At 51.8% G+C, this 13,622-nt stretch overlaps 1 pseudogene; it reads left to right on the forward strand.

Annotated features, from left to right (window-relative positions):
* The first annotated feature begins 2,303 nt into the window (after window positions 1-2,303).
* The window catches only part of LOC136298057 (zinc finger protein 850-like), a 47,545-nt pseudogene continuing 36,226 nt past the window's right edge, over window positions 2,304-13,622 (forward strand).

Raw genomic sequence — 13,622 nt, forward strand, 5'->3', positions numbered from 1 at the left:
GGTGCAGGCAGGTAAAGCAGCAGCAGAAATGGAGAGCGGTGATGCCAGGGAGCGGTGATGCCAGGGAGCAGTGATGCCAGGGAGCGGTGATGCCAGGGAGCGGTGATGCCAGGGAGCGGTGATGCCAGGGAGCAGTGATGTCAGGGAGCAGTGATGCCAGGGAGCAGCAACAGCTTGACTTGATGGAAAGGCTAACTGGGATTTTGGGGTAGGGGATACAGAGTGGACAAAACTGCCAAACAGCATTATAACTCTTGAACTAAATTTAACAAAACATTATAACTCTATAACCAACAACTTATAACTTCATCACCATTCTTATTTATCACAGGCTGGCACACGAAGGCGAGCTTTCCCCCTCGAGAGAAGTTCATATTCCAGTTTTAGCATTCAGGCAGCTCCAAATCTCTCAGCTTTGGTTGTGTAGCAGCTGGAAATTCAAGTGCAGGAGCTCTGCTCATGCTCAGCCACAGCAGGTGACAGCAAAGACAGGGTCCATGGCACTGTGACATCTGCAGGCAGCTCCTTCAGCAAACGCTGGGGGCTGGAACTGTATGCAGAAAACGCCCCAAGGGGTCTCTTCAGCGAGGAAAAAGGAAGAAAGCTTCAGTTCTGCCCTGGTTAGGGAGTACCAAAATGGTTCCTTTTCAGGGCAAGGTTCCATTGCCGGCTGTTCTCGAGCCCCAGAGGAGATCCCAGGGGGCCAAGGAACGGAGAGCAGGGATTGTCCAAGAGCCGGGCACAGCAAGAGAGGCCGGGCTGAAGGTGAGTCCAGGGGCGGGCAGGGACTGGGAGGGGGCTCAGCCCGGGGCCCCGCAGAGCCTCCCTGCTCCAGAGCCCCTCCTGCGGCAGCGGGGCAGCTGCCGGGAGCCGTGTGCCAGGGACGGGCCACAGGTGGGTGTTCCAAGTGCCTCCAGGGGAGCAGCTTTTTGTCCCTTTCCGGGGGCATTCCTGCGGGGTTGGGGTCCCTGGGACGGCACAGGCAGGGCTCTGAGGGGAGCGGCCCGGCCTGGCCGTGGCCGTGCGGGGCCTGGTGGGGCTCGGGGGGCTGGGCTGGGCCGGGCTAAAGGAGCCCCGGGCTCCCCGTGCCCCCTCTGGCCAGGCAGTCGGGCTCAGGGGCCGCCTGGCTCAGAGCCAGCCCCGGCTGCGGGGGTCCCCAGGGGGCCCTGGGGAGGGAGCGGCGGGGGCTGACGGAGCTCTGTGCTCGGGGCTGGGCACAGCTGCCGAGGGAGTGGAGGATGCAGGGTCCCTCCATGGTGGTGTAAGAAATAAAATACAAGTTTCTAAACTCAGTTAAAGATTTCTACTGTAAAGTGCCTTCTCTCAGTTAAAATACTGGTTACCTTGTTATCTTGTACCCATTGAAAGGTCTCTTTTGTTAAATACCGTTTACCCCATACCTGCCTTTTCCCGGTTAAAGGCTACTTATCTCATTTTCTAGTACCTATTGAAAGGTCTGCTTTGTTAAATACTGTTTACCCTATACCCATTGTTATTGTAATGCTTTCCCTGTTAAATGCTACTTACCTCAAAATCTCTTCCTTTAGAACTGTATTCTTCCCCGTCAGTACCCATCCCTGCCCTGTCGCGTCCCAAGCCATTTCTCGCCCCCGCCCTGGCCCTGCTTCCTCTGCCGCTTCTCGCCCTGCCCTGCCGCTTCCCGCATGGCCACCAATGACACCACCTGGTATGTAAATGAAGAAGACTCCCATGGACCTCAGCACCCAGAAGGAGTGGAAAAAAACCCCTAAAACCAACGAGCCAACATGAAACCAAGGGCTAAGAAAAACCACTCTGGGTCGACAGAACCATAGAGCACCTCACCCCAATCAGAGCTGGATTCCACCTCGTCACCATAACTGCAACAGTACTCAAACGGACAGACACCCCTAGACCAGGAGCCCAACAGTGCATCCCCAGGGTCTTTTGTGAGGATGGGGGACCCAGCTCTGTCCTGCGGCGGAGCTGAACACATTCTGCCCTGCATTGTTCGGCGGTGGCGGCAGTGGCAGTGGCAGCAGAAGCGGCAGCGGCGGTAGGCGCAACCCCTCGAGCCACCCACCCAGAGCTGGTGTTAATAAAGACATTAAAAAGGGGCTGGTCTCCTTGCCCATTCTTAGCAGTGGGGCTTGGTCTGCCTGGCTTAGGGGCTGCATTGTCAGCCCAGAGGCACGTGGGGCTCGCCTGGAACCAGCAGAGCGGGGAGGGAAACCGTGGAATGGGGGAGAGCAGAAACAGGCAGTATGAGAGCTGGGGGTGCTCCAGAAACCTGAACGTGTTGGAAGAATGAACAAGGGAGACCCATGGATACCCAGGACCCTGAAAGAGGGATCCCAGACAGTGCTGACATCTGGGACACCTGTGAGGCCAAACTGGTGAGCCCAGAGAAGGGGAACCTCCTGGATTCCCAGGAGCCACAGCAGTCCAGAGAGGGGGAATGCCAGCACAAACTAGATCTGTAGTAATCCAGATGGGGGGCCTCCAGGACGTCAAAGTGGAGAGAGCAGAGAGGGGAAACTGATGGTTGGGTGTTTGTGCTGAATCTTTGTCATTTGTATATTTTGGGGGAATGAAGGCTTATATGGGCACCAGATGCCCGGTGACTTCTAGAGATGGACATGGGCAGGAGGAACCCCCTAACACAATGTTCTTATCCAGTATATTATTCCCCAAACCAGGATTTCCCATTTGCAAACCTTGGCCAGATGGAGAGGGGGGGGTTGCAAGGAAGAGGAAGATGCCCCAGGACAGCCAGGCAGGTGAGGAGGAAGTCAGTGCCCCTTTCCCTCTCTCTCCTGCTCCATCTCCCAGCCCAGCATGGCCCCGGCTGCAGGACAACTCCACTGATGATGCTGTCCTGCCAGGGATGGGTTGGGGGGATCTCCTTCCTACTTCCTCTGGCACAGAGACAAATCCCATCCTCTCCTTGTCCTTTCTTCCCCAGTCAAGGAGCTGAGGATGGAGACCAGGGAAGACAAATTCCTGTAGCAGAACCTCGTGGAAGAGGCTATTTTTAGCAGCTCCACGGTGCAGGAATTTAATGGGAAGAAAAGCCTGAGAGGTCCTGCAGGAGAAGGGGCTGAAAACCCATCCCAGGGTGCTCTGAGGAGGAAAAGCCCACCCTGTGCTGGGATGGCGGCTGGAGATCGAGCCAGAGCTTGGATGTGGTGGTGCATGAGCAGCTTCATGATAGGCAGAGGCCCTGCACATGCTTAGAGTGTGGGAAGAGCTTTAGCAGGAACTCACACCTGACCTGCCACCAGTTGGTCCTCACTGGGGAGAGGCCCTGCAAATGTGGGGAATGTGGGAAAGGCTTCAGAGAAAGCTACAACCTGATCAAACGCCAGAGGTCCCACACTGGGGAGAGACCCTATGAGTGCTTGGAATGTGGCAAGAGCTTCAGAGACAGATTCCAACTCACCTGCCACCAGAGATTCCACACCAGGGAGAGGGCCTACGAGTGTTCTGAGTGTGGGAAGAGGTTTCAGACCAGCTACAATCTCCTCTTGCACCAGTGGATTCACAGAAGGAGAGGCCCTTCCGCTGCCCCGACTGCAGGAAGGGCTTCAAGCAAAACTCCCACCTCATCATCCACTGGCGCATCCACACTGGGGAGAGGCCCTACGAGTGTCCCCAATGTGGGAAGAGCTTCAGCCAGAGCTCTCACTTGACCCAACACTAACGGCGGCACCATTTAGGGAAGCCCTGTGAGTGCTCCAACTGCAGTGTAAGCTTCATGTGAGTCTCCAACCTGATTCCCCATCAGAGGACCCACACTGGGAAGAGCCCTGGTGACCCACATTTCCCATGATCCATGCTGAGAAGACCCCTGTCCCTCTCCCTGCCCCTGGATATGCTGTGAGGTAAGACTGAAGAACGTGAGCGTCTGGCCATGGCCCTGTCTTTGTATTTGATCCCATCTCAGGTCATTTCCAGGGGCAGGAAAGGAACTCTCTCTCCTTCAAGGAGAAGGGTTTCCTTTCCAGGCAGGAGGAAATATGTGGCCAGGAACAGTCAGTCAGTTTTGTTTTAGTTTTTCCTGTGTATCATTTGCCTTATCGCTTCTGTTATCAATATTGTTTCTGTTCCTATTTGTTCCTTATCTTTTTGCTGTTCCCAGTAAATTGTCCTTATCCCAGCCTGGGATCTTTGCCTTTTGTACTTTCTGTGGGAGGCTGGAGGGCAGCAAGGGACGGCTTGGTTTTAGAGGGAGCACGAAATTGGGGAATCCCATTCCTAAAGCCCAGCCCGTGGAAACCAAGCATCACAGCTGGTGCCAGCCCTGGCTGCCCTGGCAGCAGCCTTGGGAGCGGGTCCCTGTCTGGGGGCTGTGGAAGCTCTTCCCTCTGGGGCCCAGGGACAGGATTGCAGGGAATGGCTGGAGCTGAGTCCGCAGGTTTGGGTTGTGTTATAAATGATCAGAGCCGATTTCCAAAATCAAAGATTTATTTAACAAATTTGAAAAGCAATTTCAGGAAATGCCACGATAAATCAGGACAACATCGATCAAATGTCGGGTGGACAATCCGGGAGCAGCAAAGGGTGCTTTTCTGGAGTACTGCCCACAAATTCAGGGTCTCAGGGTAGGTGTTTTATACCATTTTTCTACCCTGAGGCGAAAACAAGACGGTAACAAAGAACCTGAAGAACATGACATCATGTACATAACATAATCACTGAAATGTCTGGTGTCCGCAAGGGATATCTGAAAGAGTTTCCTGAGAAATTGAAAAGACGTCTGAATGAAAAGTCTCGGAACCTTCTGTCAGAAGGTTTCTGCCGCCCTCTGCCCAGATTGGTATCGGATTTCCTGATGAACTGTGAAGGTGTGGTCAGCCCATGCTTAATGGGCCGTTTCCCCGTTATCTCTCTGGCAGATGTCGAGGTGACACCTTTGGACTGTGAAAAGACTGTGGTATGCAAAGAGATGCCCTGGAACTGTTTCCAGGAATTCAGGGGTTTTTACATTCCACTGCAAAGTTTTAATACACACAATTTTAATCCATGAATTTAAAACTATGTATCTATTACAGGTTGGATCCGAGAGAAAGGTTTTTCCCCCAGAGGCTGCTGGGGCACTGAACAGGCTCCCAGGGAAGGGTCACAGCTCCAGGGCTCTCTGAGCTGCAGCAGCATTTGAACACCGCTGCCAGGCCCAGGCTGGGACTGTTGGGGTGTCTTGTGCAGGCCCAGCAGTTGGACTCGAGGATGCTGATGGGTCCCTCCCAACTCAGCCAATTCTGTGCTTCTGGGATCCCATGGCCCTGGGAATGGGACTGCAAATGGTTGCCATGGCACCAGACTCTGGCTCCAGGCCTGAGCTGGTGTCCATGGCAACCACCCCTGGCATGGGGTGTCCGTGGAGCTGCCAAGGGACTGACCATAGCAACAGGGGGCTGGTGGTGGTTGCCATGGAAACTGACCATAGCAACAGGGGCTGGTGATGGTTGCCATGGAAACCAGAGTAACAGATCCTGGTGATGTCTGCCTGCTAAGGATCCCAATTGTCACAGGCCCTCAGAGGGGTTTTGTGGGGACTTTCCAAGAGTCTCCATGCAGTTTCCAGTGCTGGAATATCACAGGCAGAGACAGGGGCTCCATGGAGACCTCTCAGGGGTTTCTGGGGAAAGCAAAAAGCCCTGTGGAGCCACTATGGATCCTCAAACCCCTCCAGGATGACTAGACTTTTAAAATTCCATCTAAGAGAGGAGACTGGGAGTGACTGGATTCAATCCTAGGCCCAGACTTTGTCCAAGGTTTATGTGTAAAAGATTGGAGAAGTGGAATTGAACCGAAATGCAATTTGTCCCCCAGTATTAACAATGGAATACCAGATATTTTTCTAGAAATACAGCTATGATTGATTCTGATCAGGATTAGACAGAAAGACTTATTTGCAACACAGAGTAAATTAAAAAAGAGTAATTTACTCCACATTAGAGGAGCTATAACAATTATTAAATTATGGTGCTCTAGGAAGCAATTTTGAAGTAAACAGGGCCTTGTTGGACTTGTTTGAGCCCATTCCAGGCAGAGCCTCCTGCTCCATGAGGAACTGCCTTTCCTGTGCCATGACCAGGGCAGGTCCCGCTGCAGGAAAAGCCACAGGCCAAGCCAACACAATGAAGGGCTCGGGCACAAGTGCAGAGTGCCGTGCTGGGAGCTGTGCCAGGGAGAGCCTGAGGCACCAAAGGCACCTTGGCAGCAGCAGCTTCTTCCAGGCCATGGCCAGAAGCCTCCCTTGGCAGCCCGGCCTGCTGGCCCCCACTGCACAGCTGCTGCTTCAGGGCTCATTTCTGCCTGGGCTCTGCCCCAGCCCGCAGAGTGACACCTCAGCCCTGACTCTGGCACAGCCGCTGTGCCTGAGCCCTGCAAAGCCTCAAGGTCACCTGTGCCTCCCTGGCTCTGGCAGCCCACGGGGCAGGGGGGAAAGGCCAGAGAAGGGGCTGGGTTTGGCTGCTGGGTGTGGGCTCCAGCAGAGACAAGGAGGATTCAAGGGAGTGGATGGAGTCCAGTGAGCAGCCCCTTGTCTCCATGCAATCTTGGAATGGTTTGGATGGAAAGAGCTCTGCAGTGCTCATCTCATCCAAACCCCCACCATGAGCAGGGACGTCTTTCACCAGATCAGGTTGTTCAGAGCCCTGCCCGAGCTGGACTTGAATATTTCCATGGGTGGGGCATTGAGCACCTCCCTGGGAACCTGTCCTAGTGTATCACCAACCTCAGCATCAAAAATTTCCTTTTTATCTCTCCTTATCTGAACCTCTCTTCCTTTAGTTTGAAACCGCCACCCTTTGTCCTATTGTGACAGGCCCTACTAAAATTTTTGTCCATCATTACATTTCCAATGAGCTGGGTTTCCATGGCAATTGCCGTGAAGGGTGACCCAAGTGTCTCACCCCAGTGAGGATTTCGATGGAAACAGTGCCCAGTACTGCCCCTTTCTGCCTGGCTGAGCTGCCTTTGGCCCTGGCAGCGGCGTTTGCTGCTGGTTCCGCGGCGCCTGAGCAGCCAGCGCGGCACAGGGCAGGTGGCCATGGCACAGCCCCCAGCAAGGGATCCCCTCTGGCTCTGGCCACTGACACCAGCCCTGAGCAAGGGGCCCAGGCACTGGGCTCAGGCCAGTGTCCATGGCCACAGCCCCTTGCCATGGCCCTGGGCAGCTTGGGATGATGATCCAGCCTCACTCCTGGCCCAGGCCAGGCCTGCAGTGCCCTTCCCCACAGCCTGTGTGCACAGAAGCACTTCCAGGGCTCTCTGCATTTCCCTTCCCCTCACTCTTGCCTCACTGACACACCTCCCAACAACCCAGCTGGAGCCTGGACCTGCAAGGAGTCCAAAGCTTGTCTGTCCTTCAGCAGTTGCTCTAATTCTGCCTTCAGCCAACTCTGGATTTGTGTCTATTGTAGAACTTCCTGTGTGTCTAAAACATTCCTTGCATGGCTCTGCCTTGGGAAGGGGGAACCTCCTTGGAGGCAGCTTGGGCTTGGAAAACCCTTGAGGAGTGTGTCTGTTTTCAATGGGGAAACTCAGAATTTTAGTTTACTACGAAAAAAAAAAAAAAGAGAAAATCCCTCTTTGCCAGTGTACAGTCAGTTTCTTGAGCAAAGCAGGTGCCAGGTGAGTGAGAAGAGACAGGATGGGGTTGGGCAATGTGGAAAAAGGTTGTCAACACTGGGTCAGACCTCAAGGTACAGCTTCTCTGAGAAGGCCAGGCCTGCTTAGGAGAGACAATGGATCAGTATCACTTACTGAATGCTGCCAGCACCTCTTCTCTAAAGAGAACAGCAATAAAATCCTTTAAAATATGTGTCATAGACAGTGGAATTTGGCTCCTGCTACCATTCTGGTGTCACAGAGATGGGAATGCTGTGGTTGCCCTGCTCCTTCCACCCCTCCAGCAGCTCTGTCTGCACCTCGAGTGGTCACAATGGCTGAGGCAAGGGGTGAGAATGGCAGAAAGGGCTGAGCTGGGAGAGATCCAGAGGGATCATGGAGTCCAGGCAATGGCAGCCTGGGCATCTCTGGCAGTGGTGGCCAAAGGCTCCTGGAGCTGTGGCAGCCTTGGGGCTCTGAGCATTCCCTGGGGAGCCGTGTCAGTGGCCAAGGCCCCTGCAGGGGAAGAAGTTTTGCTGGTCTGCAGCCCGCAGCTGCCTTTGCCCAGCCCCAGGCGTTTCCTGGGCTGCTGTCCCTGTTGCCGCGGGGCTGAGGTGGGAGCTGCCCCAGCGCCGGCCCTGGGAAGGAGCCGCAGCCCCCGGGAAGCTCTGAGCTCCGTCTGCTGGGCTGTGGCCGAAGGGAGGCAGCGGCCGCAGAGCTGCAGGGAAAGGTGCTGCCCCTGGCTCAGGGCTGGGCCGGGGCCACGGGGAGAAAATCAACTTGCAGCTTGTGGCCCACAGCAGGGAGGAGCAGCAGTTGCTTGCTAAGAGAGACTCTTGCCAAAGGCCTGCAGGGAGAGGACACAGCAAATGGCTTTAGGCTGCTTGGGCTGAGATGGGATGTGGGGATGGACCTGTAGCCTGGAAGGGTGGATGGGCCATGGCACAGGTTGGCCCAAGAAGCTGCGGCTGCCCCTGAATCCCTGGAAGCGTGACAGGTAGGGTTGGATGGAGCTTCCTGCCAAGGAGGGATGGGATGGGATGATGTAGGGTGGGGATGGAAGTGTGGGGATGGGATGAAGTTTGTGAGGGGTGGGGATTGCAAAGGGAGGACATGGGGCTTTGGACTTTTGGAGTGTGGCACTAGAGGGAGGGAGAGCAGGGGGCACTTTTGGGGATGGTGTTGGTGGTTTTAGTAATTTTGGGCTTTTGAAGTGTCTTCCGGGCGGTTGCAGTTCAAGAGGGAAGGCTGAGGTAAAGGTGTGAAGCTTTGGAGGGCTGAGGTGAAGTGGCAGGGATTTTGGAAGAGTGACGGCATGTGGTTCCAGGAAGGAAGGAAGGAGAGGAAGTAGAGGAAAGAGTGAGTGCAGGTCTTGTTGTTAGCAGCACCTGGAGCCTGAAATGTGATGTTTGCTGACACCGGCACTGCCCCGATGTGTCAATTGACCAGTGCCAGGAGTGGCGATCCAGCAAATTGCCAGTGCCTTCAGTGCCCAGGTGCGGCATTTGCCAGCACCGGTGCCAGCCAGATCTGCCAATTTCCTTCTGGTGTGGCACTCGGGAGCCTGGCTGAGCAGGAAAGGTGAGCCTGAGCCAGGAGATGTCCTTGTGGCTGCAGCAAGGCCTGGGCGCACAAAGACCTTGCCAGCGCCGTGCCCTGGGCCTGGAGGGATTGTGCCACAGGAGCTGAGCCCAACTTTCTTCTGGCAGGCAACTTTAGAACATGGACTATGGAGAAGCAAGAGCTGAGTGTCAGCTTTGCGCAGTCCTCCCAAAGAATGATGTGTGTGAAGCAGCCTGGGAGCAGGCTTGACGTTCCAGGGGCGGCCAATTGAGAGGCCTTTTCTCCTTGTGGGCTGAGGCACTGGGCCTTGCCCTTTGCAAGGGCCCTAGAGCTGCCTGCCAAGGGGCCTTTTTCACTGGGATGAGGAAAGTGCTGCTGCAAGGCTGTCCTCAAGCTGCTTTTGCTGCAGATGTGGCTGAGGAATGCTGATTGCTTGCAGTCTCAGGTGCTGTGTGTGTGTGCAGATGAAAGTGCTGAGGGAGGGAGCAGCTCAGCTGGGGGCAAAGTGTTTTTCTTCTTGGTGGTTTTTGTTTCTTTTTTTGAATGACTCCTCCCTGGCAGCTCTGGGCACAGCTCTGTTACGGTATGTGACACTTGCCGGTGGCACTGTGGAGACGGCCAAGGTGACCTTGGCCCAGCTGTGTGCAGAGGAATGCACATCAGTGGCAGCCAGAGCTGTTGAGTGGCCAGTCAATTTCGTTGACTGGAGGCAGCTCTGGATGCTTCCATTTGGGCGTTTCCAGGGAGGGAAAGCTGGTGCTGTCACCACTGTGGTGTCACAGAGAGGGGAAATCTTGTTCTGCCACCACTGTGCTGTCACAGAGAGGGGAAAGCTGGTGCTTCCACTGCTGTGGCATCACAGAGAGGGCAACACTAATGCTGCCACCACTGTGGTGTCATAGATAGGGGAACTCTGGTGCTGCCACCACTGTGATGTCACAAAGAGGAGAGCACTGGGGGTGTCACAACTGTGGTGTCACAGAGAGGAAAAAGCTAGTGCTGCCACCACTGTGGTGTCACAAAGAGGGGAACACTGCGGGGTCCACAACTGTGGTGTCACAGAGAGTGGAAATCTGGTGCTGCAACTGCTGTGGTGTCACAGAGAGTGGAAAGCTGGTAGTGGCACCGCTGTGGTGTCACAGAGAGGGGAACACTTGTCACACTTTGGGACACGAAAGAATGAGGCAGGCAGCAAGAAGCTCAGTAGGAAAGTTCTATATTTAATTTCCTGTGTCCATCTTATGTACAATTCTTTCAGAAGGCACAAGATTGGCTACATAGGTTGCCACCTCTTTGACCTCTTTGGTGAAGACTCCCATCAATCACCTTTCTCCTCCCAGAGGAGAAATATGTAAACAAAAAGCTAAATTCTAAAACTATACATTGTTTTCTTAAAGCTGCATGAGAACAAAATGCAAACTCTGAAAAGCAGGCAAAGTTGGGGCAAAAAACACTAGTGCTGCCAGCACTATAGTGTCACAGAGAGGGAAAAGCTGGGGCTGCTCTACTCCTTCCACCCCTCCAGCAGCTATGTCTGCACCTCGAGTGGTCACAAAGGCTGGGCCAATGCGTGAGAATGGCAGAAAGGGCTGAGCTGGGAGAGATCCAGAGGGATCATGGAGTCCAGGCAATGGCAGCCTGGGCATCTCTGGCAGCGGTGGCCAAAGGCTCCTGGAGCTATGGCAGCCTTGGGGCTCTGAGCATTCCCTGGGGAGCCGTGTCAGTGGCCGAGGCCCCTGCAGGGGAAGAAGTTTTGCTGGTCTGCAGCCCGCAGCTGCCTTTGCCCAGCCCCAGGCGTTTCCTGGGCTGCTGTCCCTGCTGCTGCGGGGCTGAGGTGGTGTCAGGTTCTGCACATATATGCGGGGAACCTGATGGTTCATTTTAGGGATCTCAAGTCGCAAAAGACACAGTGGGGGACAACTCAGTTTGCTCAATCAAAAATGCACCTTTTTTAGTGCCCACAAGTGCAATAGAGGGGAGTTGAAGGGAAATTAAGGATAGCGTGAAAAGAGAAAGAGGGGGTGCGTTACAGCTACCAACGGAGAGACTAAATCCTCGTGGTCTGGCCAATAGATCCATCTTCTTCTGTGGGGAGATCTCAAAGTCTGTGGTTAACTCAGGGGTCCTTATAGTCCTCTCCGAAGCGACAGGCATTTGGCCAAACAGGTGGGGGAAATCATTACAGTGTGTTTGTTTTGAGAACTCAGAACAAGTCGGTGGTCAGCAGGTACAGTGTCAACCAGTACAGGTCAGCAGGCGCAGTCACTTCACCGTGACTTGCCCATTGTTTCTGCTCAGGTTCTGATGTTCCGATATGGGTGCTGGGTTTTTCCATCGAACACACCTGCAGGCAGCACTTGGCCAACATCCCACCTCAGCCAGGCCAGAACTCCTGTGTTGAGATTTTCAAGTCCCTTTTAGGGGTTTCAGTCTCTGTCCTTGATGATGGTCGTGAGGCAGATGAGGGATCTTCGGACCGTCTCTTACACCACCCCGTGACTCACGATTGTTGTCAAGAGAGCTCCTTCAGCAGGATTCCGTAGTCTTGCGAAGTCTTCAGGACTCGTCCACGTTGGTAGCATATCCCAGAAAACAGAGACAGTAGAGTGACAGCAAAAGAGAGAGAGGAAAAGGGAAAATAGGGAAAGAAAATAAAAGAGAAACAAAATCAATCAATATTGATTCTCAAAATAATAATTAACAAAAATACAATCAATAATAATTTAGAACATTTTTTTAAAAACTATTTTTCTTCAAATAATCAAAACAAATCACAAAAATCAAAAGTAGTAAACAGAATACAATCAATATTAATTTAAACTATTAATCCACCATTAAATCATCCAAACACCAAATCATAAAAATCAAAACTAATCACAAAAACTAATTTTCACTAAAATATAATCTATGGTTTATAATTATGGCTTCGCCTTGTGTCAATAACATCAAGAATGTCCACAGGGGAGCGGACATTAATCAGATTGTGTTCATTCATTTTAGATGTCAAATGTGTTAACCGTTTCATCATTTTCCAATTCATAATGAATAAGATTGCTGATAGAACAAAGCCAATCAAAACTAAAATCAAAAGAACTACAATGGGATGAGATAATTTGTTCAGGACACTTGTGGCAGTAGGTGACCACCCAAAAAGGGTATCCCACCAACTGTGTTCAGCATCTTTTCTTACCCTTTCCATGACATGATGTATTTTTCTCACGTTGTGATGAATAGTTTACCAGGGTTTTCTGTCTGTTTTTCTTGATCTTTTCCAAAATTTCAATTAAGTCCTGATGAAGCAACAATTGCTTCACTAAAGTAAGATTCATCCCAATAGGGGGGAGGCAATAATTTGTGCATCACTATATAATCAAATTGTAAAAGGTGATAAAAGTTAACTGGGGGTATGTAAGAAGAATCACATCCTGTAATTTTGGTAAAGTTACAAACACAATAATTTGAGTGATTTTTAGTATCCACCACTACATTTTCTACAACTACAACATCACAAGCAGTTCTAAAGCATGCACACCCATTGGCTATATATATTAGCACTGTTTCAGAAGTCTGGCTAGGGTGAATTTCAAAGTGGCAGATATTTAGTTCTGTGTCCAGACAAATACCTTGAGCTATAATTGCATTACTCTCACAGATGAACCCTTGTTGTTCTCAGACAATACATGATTCCAAATTAACAGTTTGCCATTTCTCACCATTTTGATGGGCCCATTCCCTATGTTCAGAAAGATAGAGAATAGCTCAATCGTGATTCTGCCCTAATGCAATGATGGGGAATATCAAATGCACTGAGGCATTTTGTATGGTTAACACAAAAGCTGTGACTGTGTTTGTACTGGGGTTGTAAGTAAAATTCACTAAATTCCACCAGGATCTTAGACATTGCTTTGTGTGGCACCAAGTGTATCAATTATCAATTTGTGATCATTCACATTTATCTTTTCCCAATTTGGTAATATGTTTGATAGCAACCACTGATGTGTCCCCAAAGCCAATAAGGATGACTGCAATGGTTGTTGTAATTTGGTCAAATCCCTAGTTGTGGCAGCCAGTTTTTTTATTAATACTTCTGAGAATTCCCAATTTAAAATATTTATCATGGTTTCTATGGCCTTCATGTCCCTCGGAGTTCTCCTGTGAAAAGTAAGCACAACAGAATCTGCCACCAGAAGGCAGAAAGTTAGAATGATGGAAATTCTCCAGTGTGCATTTATTCGATACTCTTTCCCTAGAGCATCAAAGGTTACCCATGTGTATTTATTCAGAGGGGTTTTTAGCACTAGTCGTACCTCTCCCACCGTGGGGAGGTCCACCAAAACAGGTTGTCCACAGTAACACACTGGATTCTTGTTATCACTTGGTCCCCATAGTGAGGGAATTATGCTTGGAGCTGTTGGGCCAAAAGGAAAAGCATCGGTAAACCAAGGATTTGCTGACTGTTCGGG

The sequence above is a fragment of the Chamaea fasciata genome, unplaced genomic scaffold (genome assembly GCF_029207755.1).
Source record: "Chamaea fasciata isolate MVZ Bird 193981 ecotype frontalis unplaced genomic scaffold, bChaFas1.0.hap1 SCAF_16, whole genome shotgun sequence".
Lineage (NCBI taxonomy): Eukaryota > Metazoa > Chordata > Aves > Passeriformes > Sylviidae > Chamaea > Chamaea fasciata.